The following is an 18,205-nucleotide window of genomic DNA, read 5'->3' as shown; positions in this document are numbered from 1 at the left end:
ACTGTTCTAAAATATGGTCAAAATGTCTTTTTTTGCTTGAGATTTTCCTATCATTGTTCCAGGATCTTTTAGTACAATTCTTGTTCTCCAAATGTTAAGAAAATGTCATTTTCAAAACTCGTTCAGAAAAAGAAGTATATATATTTTTCTGCGGTAATGTTGGAGATTTTCAATAAATACAAATTCATACCGTTTTAGGGTTCTCAGGAGAAAAGAGGCACTGCATGATGGGCATGTTTTGACTTCATTTATCGGTTTATTATAGTTGCTGGCATCACCACTAGACGGCGACTCTAGGAAAAAGGAGGTGAACAAAGACGTGGAGGCAGTAGAAAAAGAAGCAAGGCATGATGGTCATGTTTCTGAATCTATTTTTTACTTAATTTAAAATGTTTTGGTTTTGAATGACTAAAGGTGTACTATGTTAACAGTTCTACGAATGCTGTCTCATCCACTGAATACGTGTGCTCACACTTTTGTACCAAATTAGCCTCTGACTGTAGATGGTGTGCGCGGTGAAAACGTCGGCCCCGGCGACGTATACAACTCATACTTACCTGGCAGGGGAGATACAATTATCAAGAAGATGGTTCACCCAGGGTGAGGCTCAGCCATTGCACTCCGGTTGTGCTGACCCCTGCGAATTCCCCAAATGTGGGAATCTCGACTGCACAATTTCTGGTAGTGGGGGACTGCGTTCGCGCTCTCCCCTGATTCTCCTGTACAATATAAAATCCCTCACACGAAGCCAAATTTCATGGTCGCCACATACTGAGCGATGGTGCATCAAGCTGTGCTCTGCAACTGTGCACCTACTTGCCGAACTTCATTCAACAAATTAGTAATTGCAAAATAAAATGTAATTACTACGTTCCCGACCCGTTATTGATACGAACGTATATGATATAACTTTCATATAACCTGCTTTCTGGAATAGCCCCACGGATCATTTCCCGTTCTCCATTTACCTACACTATAAAGAAAAACTAATGGCCAAAAGGTACGTGGACCCAGACATACAACTGATTTTTGCACCCCCTACTCTACTGGTCAAATCAAGAGTAGTTTACATCACAGTCCGTTAGCTTCATTCTCACAGGATAAAGCAGAGGGTCAATGACGTCATTGATTCAAGTTCATGGCGGCTGGCAGCAAGGATATACGAAAAAATATGATCAAAATGTCTTTCTTTAAATCAGAAATTGTGCCAGAAATTTTTAGTACAATCCTTGTTCTCAAATTTTTAAGAGAATGTCATTTTCTAAACTTGCTCAGAAAAAGAAATATATATCTTTCTGCGGTACTGTTGGAGATTTTCTATAAATACAAATTCATATGGTTCTCAGGTGAAAAGAGGCAATGCATGATGGGTATGTTTTTACTTCATTTCTTATGCTGCCACCACCACTAGATGGCAACTCTAAGAAAAAGGAGGTGAACAAAGGCGTGGAGGCAGTAGAAAGAGAAGCAAAGCATCAGTTTATGGGTATTTACGAGGGTATTTTTATATTAATACTTTAATAGCTAAATGGCTCCTATTATTGTTCCTTACATATAGTATAATTTGTGGAAAATATATTAATTTATTGCTCAATGCATAATCAATAGTTTTATATTTGAATGGGTGGATGTCACCAAAAGCTGTCCCTAAAGCTTAACCAATTTGGTCTGTAAACTTTAGCAGAATTAATAACTACAAGGCAGGACTATTAACTATTTCCCATTGACAAGTATAGGTGGCTCCGCTTTCGCAGAGCATCAAAAAATTGAGATGAACTCTCATTGTTCCTCCCCACGGAAATCTTTAGTAAAAGGCGATCGGTGAAATTGCAGCAACCATTCCTTCTAATACAAACAATAGACGTTCATAGATTTACTACATTTAGAAGGACTCAACCTAAATAGACAGTTTAAACGAGTATTTTGTGTTCATCAATGTGTTTTTTCCTTGAAACATTGTTGGCGCACAGGATTATGGATACCTGATATTTCAAACAGCGTCACCTATCGATTGGGCAACTATTTTGAGTGTGAGTTTTGAACGTATAAACAGTTGTATGTCTTGGTCCGTGTACTTTTGGTATGAGAGAAATGGAAATGATCCGATTTCCGTGTGTTATTTTCAAATGTGTAATTTCAGATTTTTATTCAACACAAATCGGGAAACAAAAGACGATCGTACCGTTTTTTTCCGTGTATAGTGCGCAAAATTTAACTAATTTATTGTCCTAAAATCTGGGGTGCGCATTATACATGGGTACAAAAAAAAAAAAAAAATTTTTTTTTTTTTAAAATTTTTTTTTTTTTTTTTTTTAAGTCTCAATGATCGTCACACACGCAGGGAGGCAATGGGTCCCATTTTTATAGTCTTTGGTATGGTCTTAACTAGGCTGGATGTAATTTTTTTTGTTGGCGATGATTTCTCCGACTGCCCGTAAACGCACCACCGCGCTTCGTGCGCGCACGGGACAGCAAACGAGCAGGTGATCGAGCAAGCGTCTGATACGAGAGCATTGCGGTCGCATGGAGCGTGTTTGAAGTGAACAGCAGAGAAGAAAGGCAAAGTGTTGTGAAATAAAATGCACAGAACGGATGCGCAAGACACGTCAGCTATATAAAGAGCGAGAGTTGTTTTCTTCCTATTAGTTTCAATTCACAGTTTAATTAGCAGTTTCAATCAGCAAATAACAAAATGCGTATTACAGGTAATATTTTATTTCACAACACTTTGCCTTGTTCCTTTGGTCTCTGCTGTTCATCCTAAAACACAAAGGCGCTCTTTAAGCAATGCGACAGTGAGCGCCCGGCGCGCTGCGGTTGCGCGACCGCACCAAATTAAGCTCCCTGCGCAGTGCGCACTGAGGTCCACTTAAATTTTAGAAAGTACATCAGGACTTTAAAAATATCTTCTAAATTTCAGCGACGGCTCTGTCACAATAATCGACCAGCCCGGTGCAGTTGGGCGGTCGGCGGCGCGCTACGGTTGAGCGTTCTCTCGCGCGCTCTCTCTCGCTCTCGCACACACGCAAACCGGATATCATACGGAGGCCGCCATTACAGATGCGCAGAACGGATGAGCAAGACACGTCAGCTATATAAAGAGCGAGAGTTCAGTTCTCTACCTAAATCCGTATTACAGGTAATATTTTATTTCACAACACTTTGCCTTGTTCCTTTCTTCTCTGCTGTTCACTTCAAACACGCTCCATGCGCACGGAGCGCGGTGGTGCGTTTACGGGCAGTCGGAGAAATCAACGCCAACAAAAAAAATTACATCCAGCCTAGTTAAGACCATACCAAAGACTATAAAAATGGGACCCATTGCCTCCCTGCGTGTGTGACGATCATTGGGACTTAAAAAAAAAAAAAAAAAAATTTTTAAAAAGAATTCATAAAAATTGGGTGCGTATTATACATGGGTACAAGCTTTTTTCCAGCATCAGCATGCCATTCTTAGGGGTGCGTACTATACATGGGGGCGCACTATACACGGAAAAAAACGGTAATTTCCTCAAATGAGTGTTAAGAAATGCTGGCGTGGATTGGAATGCGATTCACCTCCACTGCGATGGTGGCGTTCGAGGGTTAATGTAAATTGCCACAGCAGGAAACAGGAAGTAGTTTGGCGAAGTGGGCCGCGTGTTTTTTTGCTGCGTGTTTTTTTTCCCGTCAAAATGTTCGTCAAACAGCTATCTTGCCTTCGGTCCCGAAATGTATCCAAAGATCCGATTGTTTTTGGCGAATGACCAATTCGTTTTGTTGGTCATTAAAAGCTATTCCCATCAGGAGCTCAGTTCATCGTTATTCTATTGGGTCAACGTGAACCACGTGACACTAAACCTCCACGAACACACAAAAATCTGCAACCGATGCACAGGTTGAAAACAGCCCGGTGACGCATTATCATTCCAAACTCTTAATAGTTGAGGTTTGTTACGGTGGTCGGTACGTGGCATTAGTATGACTCAATATATTTAAACCGTAACTTGAATTGGTAGTCTCTTTATTTAAGTAGTTTTCTCAGACCAACTTTAGGTTATCGCTTCTCGGCCTTTTGGCTAAGATCAAGTGTAGTATCTGTTCTTATCAGTTTAATATCTGATACGTCCCCGACCATATATTAAATTGATTTTTGGAACTGGGAGATGGAATTAGGGGCTTGCTCCGTCCACTCCACGCATCGACCTGGTATTGCAGTACTTCCAGGAACGGTGCACCCCCCTCTGCTGGTCAAATAAAGGATAGTTAAGTCAGGAAGCCATTAGAATCGGTTCGCTTCATTCTCACAGGATAAAGCAGAAAGTCAATAACGTCTTGAAAGGGTTTGATTCAATCAAGTTCATGACCTTTATCTAAATGTGAATAGCAGAAGAATTCTATCCTTTACAACAAAATAGAAAACATATCGGCCCTACGATTGGCTGGCCACCAGTTTATGATGTCCAGTGGGGATGGGCGATACCAATGATTTTGGAATCGATCCGATACCAAGTATTTCCTACCCAAAATACCCGATATTCGATCCGATATCGATACTGGAAGTGTAATTTCCCGCCCAAAAAACGATTTAAATGCAGTGTCATTCTTGCTCTTGGAGAGTCATCTATTGAATTTTGTAGAAAAAAGTATTACGTCACGTGAATTATTAACCTTTTTAGACATTAGTGCATTAGTGGAATATGCATATTAATAATATAACTTTAATAAAAAGGAGCTATTCTTTACTTTTTTCTCTCTCTCTCTCTCTCTCTCTCTCTCTCTCTCTGTTGTTGGGAAAAAGTTTTGTCTTTTAGTATAATCTAAAAAGAGACATGGTACCAACAGAGATGCAGGGCTTAATCGTCATGAGCAGCAAAACTATCAATTTGTAAAGCCACTGGATACTTACATTTAATATTGTAATACTTTAGTGTTGTTTATAGGAAGTGGAGTTACAAATAAAACGTATGGCGTTCGACCACAAATTGAAAAGGGGAAAACTTTATTTATAAATGACTGACTAAAGCGTAGTAATTATTGCTTCAAATAGCACATCAACCACAAATGCTTACAATTTTTGGTTAGCACCTGATACCTGGATATGTCTTGCCTTTCTGAAACGCTGCTTCTAAGGTACTTTGATACCTTAGCCTCGGTGTGGCTGCAGGGTTTTCCGTCGCTGCCTTAGTGTCTGCGGCACGTTTCAACTGCAGCTCTTCATGAACCGTGGGGTGAATTTTGCTTAAATGTTTTGTCAAGTTTGTGGTGTCGCCACAATATTTAATTGTTTTGTGACATATTTCACATTTTGCCTCGTTGTTATTAAGTAAAATATAATATCCCCAAACCAGACTTCTCTTGCGTTCGGACTGGGCCGCCGCCGTGGCCATGCTTGTTTGTGTTTGTTTGGATTGGAACGGGAGGCGGAGGAGGAGGGCTTGGCTTGTGAGAAAAGGGGGCGGGAGCAAAGCAGAGCAGGACACGCCGGTGCAGCAGGCGGAAGGAAAAGTAGTGCTAGCATGAGTGCAAGTCGTCAAATTGGAGCAGAAAAAAATGAGGAAAAATATAATTAAATAATTGTAAGTATCGATATTTTAGCTAGGGAGATCGATACTCAAAAATGAGCAGCCTGGATCGATATATCGATACTTTTGTATCGATCCGCCCATCCCTATGTGATAGGCTCCAGCACGTCTACTAACCCCGTGGGGAGAATCAGTACAGAAATTGGATGGATGGGCAATATAAAATATTCTCTCTGGTGTCTGCAAGCGTTATCAGTACTCACGGCGGGTGGATTCTGAAACGTGTCTGCAATGTAAAGTTGATTGTTTGGCTACCATAGGCATTTTTAAAAGCCTCTATGTTAATTTTAAAACCTTTACTTTACATGGTCGTTTTTAAATAAAAGCCTTCATGTTTAAAACAAAAGCCTAGTATACACAGTCAGTTTTAAAGCCTTACAATTTAGACAATTTAAACAAGTATACTTGTAACACAACAAGTGTTAAAAAAATTGCTTGTTCTAAACATTGACGCAAAGGATCGTGGGTACGTGATCGAGCGCTCAGCCAATGATGGCTGTGTTGCCAAATACCCTAATGACGTCGGCACTCTTTCTAATACAATCTAATAGGGGTGTAAATCGCGGGTTTTGTCACGATACGATATAATATCGATATAAAGAACTTCGATACGATATTTGCCGATATCTTAAAGCCTGCTGCGATTCAATCACGATATATCGCGATATAGTGCTCTACGATCGATATTTTTTTTTTTAATAAAAAATATAGAACAATATCCTGATTTATAACAATTCATACGCAAAATCCACAAGGTACTGCAAACTCTTTATTTAGGAAATTACAAGAGTATTGTAGTATACAAATTGCTTACTTTAACACTTAACTTTGATGTCGTGTTTTTTCTTTAAATGTGCGGCGAGATTTGTGCTCCCTGAATATTTGATCACCGTATGGCAGGATTTACAAACTGCACGTGTCTTGTCCGTTGAGCCATCTTTTCTTTGGAATCCAAAGTGCTTCCAAACGAATGACTTGAAGCCTAAAGGGGAGCAAATTTCCTCGTCTTTTTGGACACTAGCCATAGCACCAGCCCAGGAGCCGCGTACTAGTTGTCGACTCCCCTTTCACGTGCCTGCTCTGCTCACAACACAACAACGCCGCGCACTGCTCCCTGCTCCCGGAAGAGGAAGCAAGCAACAATGAACTGGATTTCAAAATAAAGTCGCGTCTAATGTCCGAGGTCAAACACGGCGATATAAATCGATGTTTACCTTTAGCATCGATGCCAATAAATCGTAGAGCATAATATCGATTAATCGATGTGTATCGATGTATCGTTACACCCCTACAATCTAAACATAGTCCTTTACTAGTCGTGGTTGCCCTCTGGGTAAAAATGGTACACTCGCAGATGACTTCCCGCCGCCCCTCGTTGATGAATTAAGACTATACTTTCAGGGATCATTTCTATAGTTATTAACTTGAGATATGTGTTTCTAAAATGAACGGTCTCGCCAACTATGATGATGAGAAATGATGTTCCTTCCTGAGCGTGAAGCTAGCGGAGAATAATGATGTTTATATCATAGATTCTCCACTTTTGATGAGCGTTCTATGCTTCCTAGTGGAGCATTGAGGGGAGGGACATGATCAGAGTAGTTCTTTGAAATTGGTTAAATAAAAATTAAGATAATGTAGTGGCGTACTCCTGATATTCAACTCAGTCGATTAACAGTATCGTCGTATTAGTTCAACTAACAAAAGCCTGTTATGTATTTCTGAAGTACTTTTGTACTGAAGTACTTATGGCTGTATTCATTTACACGGCTTAAATCTTTACAACTTCGACACAAATCTGAATTAACTTTAATAATAAATATTTTAATGGCTAAATTGTTTATTGTCCCTTACATATAGTATAATTAGTAGAAAATATTTTAATTTATTGCTCATATTAGATAGTTTTATATTTGAATGGGTGGATGTTACCTGTAAGCTATGGCAGAATTAATGGCAACAAAGCAGGAATTTTGATTACTTTCCATTGACAAGTACAGGAAGCTCCGCTTTCGCAGAGCATCAAAAAATTGAGATATACTCTTGTTGTTCCTCCCCACGGAAATCTTTAGTAAAAGGCGAAAGATTTATACGATCTGAAGAGAAACAAGAGTGAACTGATTTCGGCTTGTCCAAACGGGCTGGTCTCACCAAAGTAACAGGCGGTGTCACACTAGCAACCATTTCCTTTTAATAAAAATAGATCTTCATATATTTGCCAAATTTAGGAGGCCTTAACACTCAACTAAGATGTATAGTTCGAACAAGTATTTGGTGTTTGGCAATTCTATGGAAACGTTTACACTCTAAACGTGTCGTTGTGAGTCCATGCTTGCTCTGCTGCGTTCGGTTCCAACTCCCTGACCTGTTTGTTTGCATTGTGCACGTTCTCCACTCTGGTTTCCTTCCATTTCCCCCAAACATGCATGATAGGCCCATTGAGCGCTCCAAATTGCCCGTAGGTGCGAGTGCGGACGGTTTTTCGTCTCTGTGTGCCCTGCGAGTGATTATTATTTGTTAAAGCGTATATGCCGTTACACCGCTAGATGGCAGCAGCGTTGACTTCCGCACCTGACCACAAAAAGAAACGGGAATCACGTGATGCGCAGGAAAAGAAGCATTAGTATGAGTCGATATATTTAAACCGTAACTTGAATTGGTAGTCTTGTAGTGGGTTGACATAATTCACCCGGAACCTAAGTTCACGTTGCCGAGTTCCGGTGGGATGTTTTACACGTGTGGGAGTTTCCTGTTTGAGGAGTGTGTGTTAGGATCTCGAAGGGAAAAGAGTCGGCCCGTGGTTGAGAGAAGCTAATTATAAATGTCATTAAAACAACTGCCGTTGGCACCGTCATTTATCACTCCGCCTCCGACTCCAGTCCTTGCACACCACACTGGTGACCCTGACATCAGTCCCGCTGAGGATTCCGGGACTGAACAGAATACCGAGCGAGACGGCATGGCGCATTCCGCCGTCCTTAGGCTGCCTGAGTTTTGGGAGACTTCTGCAGCAACGTGCATGGTTCGCACAGGCGGAGGCTCAGTTCGCCCTCCGGGGAATTACGGATGACGCCACATGCTACTACCACGTTGTCTCGGCACTCGGAAGCTCCACCGCAGCCAGAGCCGTAAGTTTCATCACTTCCCCTCCGGCCCAGGATAAATATGCAGGGCTCAAGGCTTATCTCCTCAGGATTTTTGAACTGTCGCGATCCGAACGAGCCCGGCGCCTGCTTGCTATTCAAGGCATGGGGGACAGCAAACCCTCTGAACACATGGAGATGATGTTAAACCTGCTGGGTGGGGAAGAGCCGAATTTTCTTTTCATTGAACTGTTTCTGCGACATATGCCGCCGCACGTCCAAACGGCCCTCGCAAATACGACCATTACGGAGCCGCGTGCTCTTTCGGAGGAAGCGGACCGTTTCTACTTGGCCACCCAGCGTTTCGCCCCTGGTGTGCTGGCCCCAACACGCAGCTACACGTCCCCGAGCGCTGGCGTTTCCCCTGGCAGAGGACGCGCTGCAACTGACAGCCGCACCAGCACAGGTTTGTGCTACTTCCATGCACGTTTTGGCGCCAAGGCTAAAAGGTGCCGCTCCCCTTGCAACTTCGACACGACGGGAAACGCCAAAGCCTGCGCTCAGTAGTGGCCGTGACCGCAGGCAAAAAGAACCGGCTGCTGTTCGTTGAGGACTCCCTCTCTGGTCGCAGATTCCTCTGTGACACCGGCGCCCAGAGAAGCGTCCTGACGGCTACAGTGGACGACGCTGCTGGAGGGTTGCACGGCCCGCCCTTAACATCCGCCAACGACACCCCCATCAGGACGTATGGCACAAGGACTGTGGACATATGTTTCGGGGGTCAGCGTTTCACATGGGACTTTGTCACTGCCGACATCTCCTTCCCCCTGCTTGGCGCAGATTTTTTGTGCGCCCACGGACTGCTCGTGGATGTTAAGAACGGCCGCCTGGTGGACGCGTTAACCTTCTCCTCCTTCGCATGTGTCCGCGATGAGGGGAATTATGTGGGTCTCTCCAGTTCGCTCTCCGAGGGCGACATGTACCAGAAACTCCTCGGAGAGTTCCCCAGCCTTACACGGCCCACTTTTGCCGCCACCACAGCTAAACATGGGGTCGAGCACCACATCGAGACCAAAGGCCCCCCCATCTACGCTAGGGCCCGACGGCTCAACCCGGAGAGACTGACAATTGCTCGGGCCGAGTTCGCCAGCATGGAACGCCTTGGCATTGTTCGCCGCTCTGACAGCCCGTGGGCCTCCCCACTCCACATGGTGCCTAAGCTGGACGGTGGTTGGCGCCCGTGTGGCGACTACCGCCGCCTCAATGATGCCACCACGCCCGACCGCTACCCGGTCCCCCATGTTCAGGACTTTTCGATACATCTAGCAGGGAAGCACCTGTTCTCCAAAGTGGACCTGGTGCGGGGTTATCACCAAGTCCCGGTGCACCTTGCTGACATCCCTAAAACGGCGGTGGTGACTCCTTTCGGGCTTTTCGAGTTTCTTAGGATGCCCTTCGGCCTGAAAAACGCGGCCCAGTCCTTCCAGCGGTTGATGGACTCTGCGCTTAGGGACATGCCTTTCATCTTCGTCTACTTGGACGATGTCCTCGTCGCCAGCTCCTCGGAGGAGGAGCATGCGGCACACCTGCGGGCCCTTTTCACAAGGCTCGACCAGCATGGCCTGATCATTAACCCGGCGAAGTGCGTCTTCGGGGTGCCGTCGATCCAGTTTCTTGGGCATCTCATCGGCAGTAATGGGGCCACCCCCTTGCCGACAAAGGTGGAAGCAGTCTCCGCTTTTCCCCGCCCACGTTCGGCCCGGGGGCTCCGGGAGTTCCTTGGGATGGTTACGTTCTACCACCGATTCATACGCCGGGCGGCCCACATCATGCACCCACTGTATGGGGCCCTTAAGGGTAAGACCCCCAACCAGGACATCGACTGGACCCCCGAGAGGATCAAAGCTTTCGAGGATACTAAGGCTGCGCTGTGCCAGGCCACCTTGTTGGTCCACCCGTCGCCTGGAGCCCCGGTCGCCCTCACAACCGACGCATCTGACTACGCAGTTGGTGCTGTATTTGAGCAGTGGGTTGGTGGCGCCTGGCAACCGCTCGCCTTTTTCAGCCGCCAGCTGGTCCCTAGGGAGCGCAAATACAGCACATTCGACAGGGAGCTACTCGGCGTCTGGTTGGCGATCCGCCATTTCCGCTCCATCCTGGAAGGCCGTGAGTTTACGGTTTTCGTCGACCACAAGCCCCTCACGTTCTCTATGTCCAAGGTGGCTGAGCCCTGGTCCGCCCGCCAGCAGCGTCAGCTGTCATTTATCTCTGAGTACACCACAGATATCCGACACATCGCCGGCAAGTCCAACATGGTCGCCGATTGCCTCTCTAGAGCGGTCGTCCACACGGTTCAGCTGGGGCTCGACTACTCAAGTATGAGTGCTGACCAAGCCTCAGATCCTGGGATCCAGTCGCTCAAAGACTCTGACACTGGGCTGCGTCTGGAGGTGGTCGCGGTTGGCGACTCAGGAGTCAGGCTGTGGTGCGACCTCTCCACCGGCCAGCCTAGACCACTTGTCCCTGCCGGCTGGCAGCGGGCTGTCTTTGAGGCGATACACGGCCTGTCCCATCCTGGCAGAAAAGCGTCCGTGAGGCTGGTGGCTCAGAAGTTCGTCTGGAAAGGGCTGAAGAGGGACGTGCGGGCCTGGGTCGACTCGTGTGTGGCTTGTCAGCGTGCGAAGGTATACCGCCATACCAAGGCCCCGTTGGAGCCGTTCACTGTCCCCGAGAGGAGGTTCGACCACGTCAACATCGACCTTGTGGGCCCGCTCCCCCCTTCCCATGGTTTCACCTACCTCCTCACCATGGTGGACAGGACGACCCGTTGGCCTGAGGCCGTCCCCCTCTCCTCAACCTCGGCTGCTGACGTGGCCCGGGCGTTTATTGGCACATGGGTCGCGCGCTTTGGAACACCTTCAGACCTCTCCTCGGACCGGGGTGCACAGTTTACTTCCGAGATCTGGAATGTGGTTGCTGGAGGCCTGGGCGTCAAGCTGCACCGCACCACCGCTTATCACCCCCAGGCTAACGGGCTGTGCGAGCGGTTCCACCGCTCCATGAAGGCTGCTCTACGCGCCAGTCTGGTGGATGGCAACTGGGTGGACAGACTTCCCTGGGTCATGCTGGGCCTCAGGACGGCCCCTAAGGAGGACTTGCAGTCCTCGTCCGCTGAGCTCGTCTACGGCCAGGTACTACGAGTTCCAGGGGACTTCATTCCAGACGCCACAACGCCTTGGTCGGCGGCAGGGCAGCGGTCCGCCCTGCTGGAAGTTGCCGGGACGTTCGCACCTGTCCCCACGTCACGGCACTGCACCCCTGTTTCCCGGGTGCCCACCAACCTACGCTCGGCGGGTTTTGTGTTCATCCGCCACGACGCCCACCGCGGGCCGTTGCGGCCGCCTTACGACGGGCCTTTTAAGGTCTTGCAGCACGGGAGTAAGAGCATGGTCGTGGACATCGGCGGTAGGCCTGAGACTATCTTGGTTGATAGGATTAAGCCTGCCCACGTGGATGTTTCCCGGACGTTGGAATTGGCGCAGGCCCCACGCCGCGGACGCCCCCCAGCGCCTCGCCCCTCCGACCTGACCGAGCTCCCACCTGCCCGACCGACAACGCGACCGTCCAGCCCAGCGGTCTTTCCGGCGGCGCCCCCTACCCTTGACCCCCTGCCAGCCCCTGCCACCTACACCCGCTGTGGTCGGGCTGTCGTTCCTTTCCGGCGCGGGGATTTTGACTATGGGTGAATTCTGGGGGGGCTTGTGTAGTGGGTTGACATAATTCACCCGGAACCTAAGTTCACGTTGCCGAGTTCCGGTGGGATGTTTTACACGTGTGGGAGTTTCCTGTTTGAGGAGTGTGTGTTAGGATCTCGAAGGGAAAAGAGTCGGCCCGTGGTTGAGAGAAGCTAATTATAAATGTCATTAAAACAACTGCCGTTGGCACCGTCATTTATCACTCCGCCTCCGACTCCAGTCCTTGCACACCACAGTCTCTTTATTTAAGTGGTTTCCTCAGACCAGTTTCAGTACATCGCTTCTCGGCCTTTTGGCTAAGACCAGGTGTAGTATCTGTTCTTATCAGATTAATAACTGATACGTTCCCTATCCGGGGACCATGTATATATTGGATTTTCGCAACAGGGAGATGGTATAGGGGCTTGCTCCGTCCACTCTATGCATCGACCTGGTATTGCAGTACCTCCAGGAGCGGTGCACCCCCCTCTACTGGGCAAATAAAAAGTAGTTTACATCACAATCCGTTAGCTTCATTCTCACAGGATGAAGCAGAAAGTCAACGACGTCTTGATCGGATTTGATTCAAGTTCATGTTGTGTGCTCACTGTTAGAGTGGTGCTCACTCTAACTTATTTTGCAAGAACCACTCGGAGACAAGTTAGTCGTTTTGGGCACCTGCAGGCGGAGAGTCCATTCGTCACTGTGCGTACAGCAATGATCGAATGACGTCTGACTCTCGCTTCCCACAAGACCATCTTTATTAAGAGAAAAAGAGTGGGGGTGACCATAGACTGAATAGACAAGTAAAAAAGGCCCTTGACCTCTAGATTAGCAGGGCAGGGGATGTTTTACGACATTGTGTAGGATGGAACAAGCTAGGTTATTTATTACTGGTTACACACCAACATAAGCATAAAACTAATCTACCAAGGTTATTCATTACTGGTTACATACATTCCAACATAATCATATGATCAAGATAGTTTTGGAAAACCCTGACACTCACCTTATATCTTTATTAGGTAATGCACTCTGAATTTAATCAGGACCCGAACCGATGTCTTTAATCACTTTTATTCATGAAACAGAGGGCCATCAACTTGCCGCTCTGTCTGCATATTCATTTCCCTGAACGTCACTCCTTCACTACGTCATCACGTAGGCCCACAGTACAATATCAGTACATGACATCCCCCCTTTCCTTAGAAATAAACTGTACCATCACATACTAATATTGACCATGTAATTTACATCATCATCTTTTGCTAACCGAACATTGTATTGTCTAACTTTTCTTATGTAACCCATAAACATTTTTTTCTCTTAAACAGTGAACAATATATTCAGACACAACCCTTTACTTTTACTTTGTCACAAAGTCTTTGAACTTTGCTGGTATCTTTTTGACTCTCTGGGGCCTCATTTCAGGTTCCTGAGCTTCCTCTTGTGGTGTCTGGTTGCAACTGTCCACATTTCTGCTCAGTACATTTTCCTCCCCTTCAGTAAAAGTCTTCGGTGTGTCATGTCCTTCAGTATTCTCATATGATTGGTATTTCTTCACGTGAGTGGTATTCCGGTGGTAGCGAGCTCCAGTTGGGGATTCAATTACCACTTGACTTCCAGTTTTACTCACGACTCTATGTGGGGTTGGATTGAATGGTGTTGTGAATTTGTCCTGTTTGTCCTGTTGTACCAGTACTGTGTCTCCAATGTCCACATTTGAGTACTGGGCTCCTCGTCGTTCATCAGGATAAAGCTTTGCTTTCCCTTTTTGTTCAGCATCCCTGTCACGAACATCTAGAGCCGTTGTTTTGGACTCAGAGAGGTCAGGCAACTTTCCTCTCATTTTCCTGTTGAAAAGAAGTTCAGCTGGACTTTTCCCTGTCGTGGGGTGTTCAATGCTCCTGTAAATAGTTACATATTTCCTCAGTTCACGTTTCCAGTCCAGCCCTTCTGCCTGTGCAATCCTGATTCTCTTCATCAGTGATGCATTTTGACGTTCCACTTCTCCATTGGCTTGTGCCCATTTTGGTGGTGTTCTCACATGTTTGATTCCATTTGTTTCACAGTATTCCCTGAAGAAGTCAGATTTGAACTGTGGTCCATTGTCCGATTTGATCGTCACTGGTAGTCCGTGCCTACTGAAAATGTCCTCAATTCAGTCAATAACTCTGTCCGTGGTTGTAGACGTCATTATTTCATACTCATAGTAGCGACTGTAATAATCTACTAAAACAAATATAGACTGATTGTTTGGTAGTGGTCCTAACAGATCTACAGCCACGTCTTGCCATGGTCGATCTGGTAAGATTGTGTTCCTCAAAGGCTCAGGTGGATCTGGTCTGGCCACTATTTGACATCCATGACAAGCTTTACAGTATTTTTCCGCTGCCTTATCCATGCCAGGCCACCACACTTTTGTTCTGAGATGTTGTTTTGTCCCTACAATTCCTAAGTGTCCTTCATGAGCTTATGCAAGTGCTTTTGCTCTGAGCTTTTCTGGTAAAACTATGCGGCTTCCACGTAACACAATGTATCCAATCACACAGAATTCATTTACAATGGGTGCATATTGTTTACATTTTTCGAAGTGTCCAATTTCAATTGCATTTCGCACCTCCGTCAGCTCTGGATCTACAGCAGAGGCTTCTTCTACCTCTCGTGTGGTAAGCGCCTTTGGTGTTGCATTAACTGCAATGAATCTCACATACTCTTCAGATTCATGTTCATGTATTCCTTTTGTCCCTGTGTCTGACAACAACCTAGATAAAGAATCAGCAATATTTTGTTTTCCTGCGATGTGCACCACCCGAAAGTCATAAGGTTGAAGTCTGAGGACCCATCGCTCTATATGAGCACATGGTTTGGATCTTTTACTGTATACGACTTCTAATGGCTTGTGGTCTGTGATTAAGTCAAACCTACGTCCGTACACATATGGATGTAGCCTTTCGCATGCCCAAACTAATGCTAGGGCCTCCCTTTCTGTTTGTGAGTATCTGCGTTCACAATCTGTCAGACTACGACTAACGTAGCACACTGGTACCTCCTCAGAATCTTGTTTTTGTACAAGCACTGCGCCTAACCCTACAGGACTTGCATCTGCGATTATTCTGGTAGGAGCCTCTTTGTCAAAATAAGCTAAAGTACCCGCCCCGGCTAGTTCAGTCTTTAAAGTCTGAAATGCTCGTTTTTGTTCTGGTCCAAACACAAATGTAGTCTCTTTCCTGGTCAATCTCCTCAGTGGTTCAGAGAGCGTTGCAAACTGGGGTATAAATCTACTGCTGAATCCTACCAGTCCTAGGAAACTTCTCACTTCAGCTGCCGTTTTTGGTTCTCTGGCATCCTTAACAGCTCTCACTCTCTCCTCAGTTGGTCCAATGCCTTTCTGGGTCAACAATATGCCCATGAAAACAAGTCTGTCCATGTTAAATTGGCATTTTTCCACATTCAGTGTTAATCCGCATTCTGAAAGTCTTTTCATGACTGCGTGCAGGCGCTTGTCATGTGTCACCTGGTCTGGAGCGTGGATGATCACGTCATCTGAGATGTTCTCCACACCCTCGATGCCTGCTAGTGCATTGGCTATCTCGTGCTGGTATTGCTCACTAGCGGACGAGACTCCAAATATCAGTCTTTTGTACCTGTAAACACCATTATGCACAGCAAACGTTGTTATTTCTCTGGACTCTGGGGTTAGCTCTAACTGATGGTAGCCCCATTTGAGATCAAGCTTACTGAATATTGCAGAACCATTCAGACCTTGCAGTATTTCATCCACTGTAGGGATGGGGGTATCTCTCCCTCACAATAGCCTCATTAGCTTTTCTCATGTCTAAACACATCCTAAGGTCTTTGTCATGTTTCTTTGGGAGAATCACTACCGGATTTACCCAGGGAGTAGGACCTTCAACCTTCTCCACAATGTCCATGTCCATCAGTTCCTTGATTTTCTTCTCGACTGCATCCCTCAAATGATAGGGTATCCGTCTCAGTGGTTGAGCGACTGGTTTCACATTTGGGTCTATGTACAGTGAGATTTGTTTGGTGTTTAATTTACCTACTCCTTTGAACACATTTGAATACTGTTGTTGCAGAATACTTTTAACATCTGTGATTGCTGCAACGTTTTCCCCTATTTTTAGTACTCCAAGCTTAATAGCTGTCATTTTACCAAGGAGTGGTTCACCATTACCTCTAATCACAATGAATTCAGCTTCTTCAGTCCTGTCACCTATCTCGATTACACATTTGAAAGCACCTTTGACAGATAGTGTCTGGGTTGAGGAATATGCATACATATTTCTCTGCTCTTTGGGCACATATGATTCACATTTTATGTTTTCAGCTTTTAGCTTCTCCCAAACATTTTCTCCCATGACATTACTCGTTGCCCCAGAATCTACTAACATTTTTAACTCAACTCCCCCTACACAAAATATTAGTCTTTCAGGCATTTCACAGTCTTTCACCATAAATGCATAGTCATTGTGCACAGTCTCTACAGCATTAACGCTTTGCTTCTTTTGTCCTTTGGTACGACACATTTTTGAGAAATGGTCCTTACCGTTGCATTTATGACATGTTTGTCCACGTGCTGGGCATTTGGGATCCTTACCCATGTGGTCAGTGTAGCCACACCTGTAGCACTGCTTCTCTGCTTTATTGTCATCACAATTCTTCAATTTACCTTTTGGCCTTGTGAACTTTCCTTTTTTCGTTGTGATACGACTGATCGTTTCCCCCTCTTTCTTGATACTGCTCCCATTCATTGCTGCTAGTTGCTCTTCCACTCGCTCACATTGCGATGCCAACTCCAACGTGCGAGCCAAAGTCAAACCAGGTCCATCCTCGAGAAGCTTTCTCTTCACGTATCCAGAACAGCATCTGCTCAGGATAGCGTCTCTAATTTGATTGTCCTTGTCTCCTTGAAAGTCACAGTCCTTCGCAGCCTGACGTAAACGTGTACCAAACTGTTGCACCGTTTCTCCCTGATTTTGGAACAACTTGTGGAAGGATTGGCGCGCGTACGCTGCATTCACTTGGGGAACAAAGTAGGAGTCAAGTGTCCTTACTGCTGCCGCGCAGTCGGTCACCTCACCCGTGTTTGGTAAAGTGAAGAAAACATCCTGCACGTCCTGTCCCGCCAAATGCAAAAGTAGAGCGCGTCTTCTTTGTTTAGTAGCATTGGTCGTATCCTCGTTCATTATCAGTCCTTTACCGTCAGCATACAACTCGAAAGATGTTAGCCATCGTGTCCATCTTGGCCCGAGAGTAGCTGGATCAGTGCAGCAAGCAAACGGTTGTAGCTCCGACTTAGCCATGTTAGCTCAAACTTAAACTTGCTCACGAAAATCGTCGTCGTTATCTCCTCTTCCTTAGAAGGTGGACGTCATCCTCGTCGCCATTGTTGTGTGCTCACCTTATATCTTTATTAGGTAATGCACTCTGAATTTAATCAGGACCCGAACCGATGTCTTTAATCACTTTTATTCATGAAACAGAGGGCCATCAACTTGCCGCTCTGTCTGCATATTCATTTCCCTGAACGTCACTCCTTCACTACGTCATCACGTAGGCCCACAGTACAATATCAGTACATGACAGTTCATGACGGTTCATCTTAGGCGGCAGCAAGAATTTACGTAACTGTTCTAAAATATGGTCAAAATGTCTTTTTTTGCTTGAGATTTTCCTATCATTGTTCCAGGATCTTTTAGTACAATTCTTGTTCTCCAAATGTTAAGAAAATGTCATTTTCAAAACTCGTTCAGAAAAAGAAGTATATATATTTTTCTGCGGTAATGTTGGAGATTTTCAA

At 45.8% G+C, this 18,205-nt stretch overlaps 5 non-coding genes across 5 annotated transcripts; 4 read left to right on the top strand and 1 right to left on the bottom strand.

Annotated features, from left to right (window-relative positions):
• The first annotated feature begins 549 nt into the window (after positions 1-549).
• LOC133145722 (U1 spliceosomal RNA) lies at positions 550-713 on the top strand. The gene has a single exon (XR_009710974.1). It is a non-coding gene; the product is annotated as a U1 spliceosomal RNA (small nuclear RNA).
• Positions 714-4,038: 3,325 nt separating this feature from the next.
• On the top strand, positions 4,039-4,222 carry LOC133145812 (U2 spliceosomal RNA). The gene has a single exon (XR_009711063.1). It is a non-coding gene; the product is annotated as a U2 spliceosomal RNA (small nuclear RNA).
• A 2,727-nt stretch (positions 4,223-6,949) lies between these two features.
• LOC133145906 (small nucleolar RNA U3) lies at positions 6,950-7,167 on the top strand. The gene has a single exon (XR_009711151.1). It is a non-coding gene; the product is annotated as a small nucleolar RNA U3 (small nucleolar RNA).
• Positions 7,168-7,566: 399 nt separating this feature from the next.
• On the bottom strand, positions 7,567-7,680 carry LOC133145965 (U5 spliceosomal RNA). Its single transcript, XR_009711206.1, has one exon. It is a non-coding gene; the product is annotated as a U5 spliceosomal RNA (small nuclear RNA).
• Positions 7,681-12,678: 4,998 nt separating this feature from the next.
• On the top strand, positions 12,679-12,869 carry LOC133145814 (U2 spliceosomal RNA). Its single transcript, XR_009711065.1, has one exon. It is a non-coding gene; the product is annotated as a U2 spliceosomal RNA (small nuclear RNA).
• The last annotated feature ends 5,336 nt before the right edge of the window (positions 12,870-18,205 follow it).

The sequence above is a fragment of the Syngnathus typhle genome, linkage group LG21 (genome assembly GCF_033458585.1).
Source record: "Syngnathus typhle isolate RoL2023-S1 ecotype Sweden linkage group LG21, RoL_Styp_1.0, whole genome shotgun sequence".
NCBI lineage: Eukaryota > Metazoa > Chordata > Actinopteri > Syngnathiformes > Syngnathidae > Syngnathus > Syngnathus typhle.
Note: the sequence above shows the minus strand (reverse complement) of the source record. Positions and strands in the feature narration are given on the sequence as shown.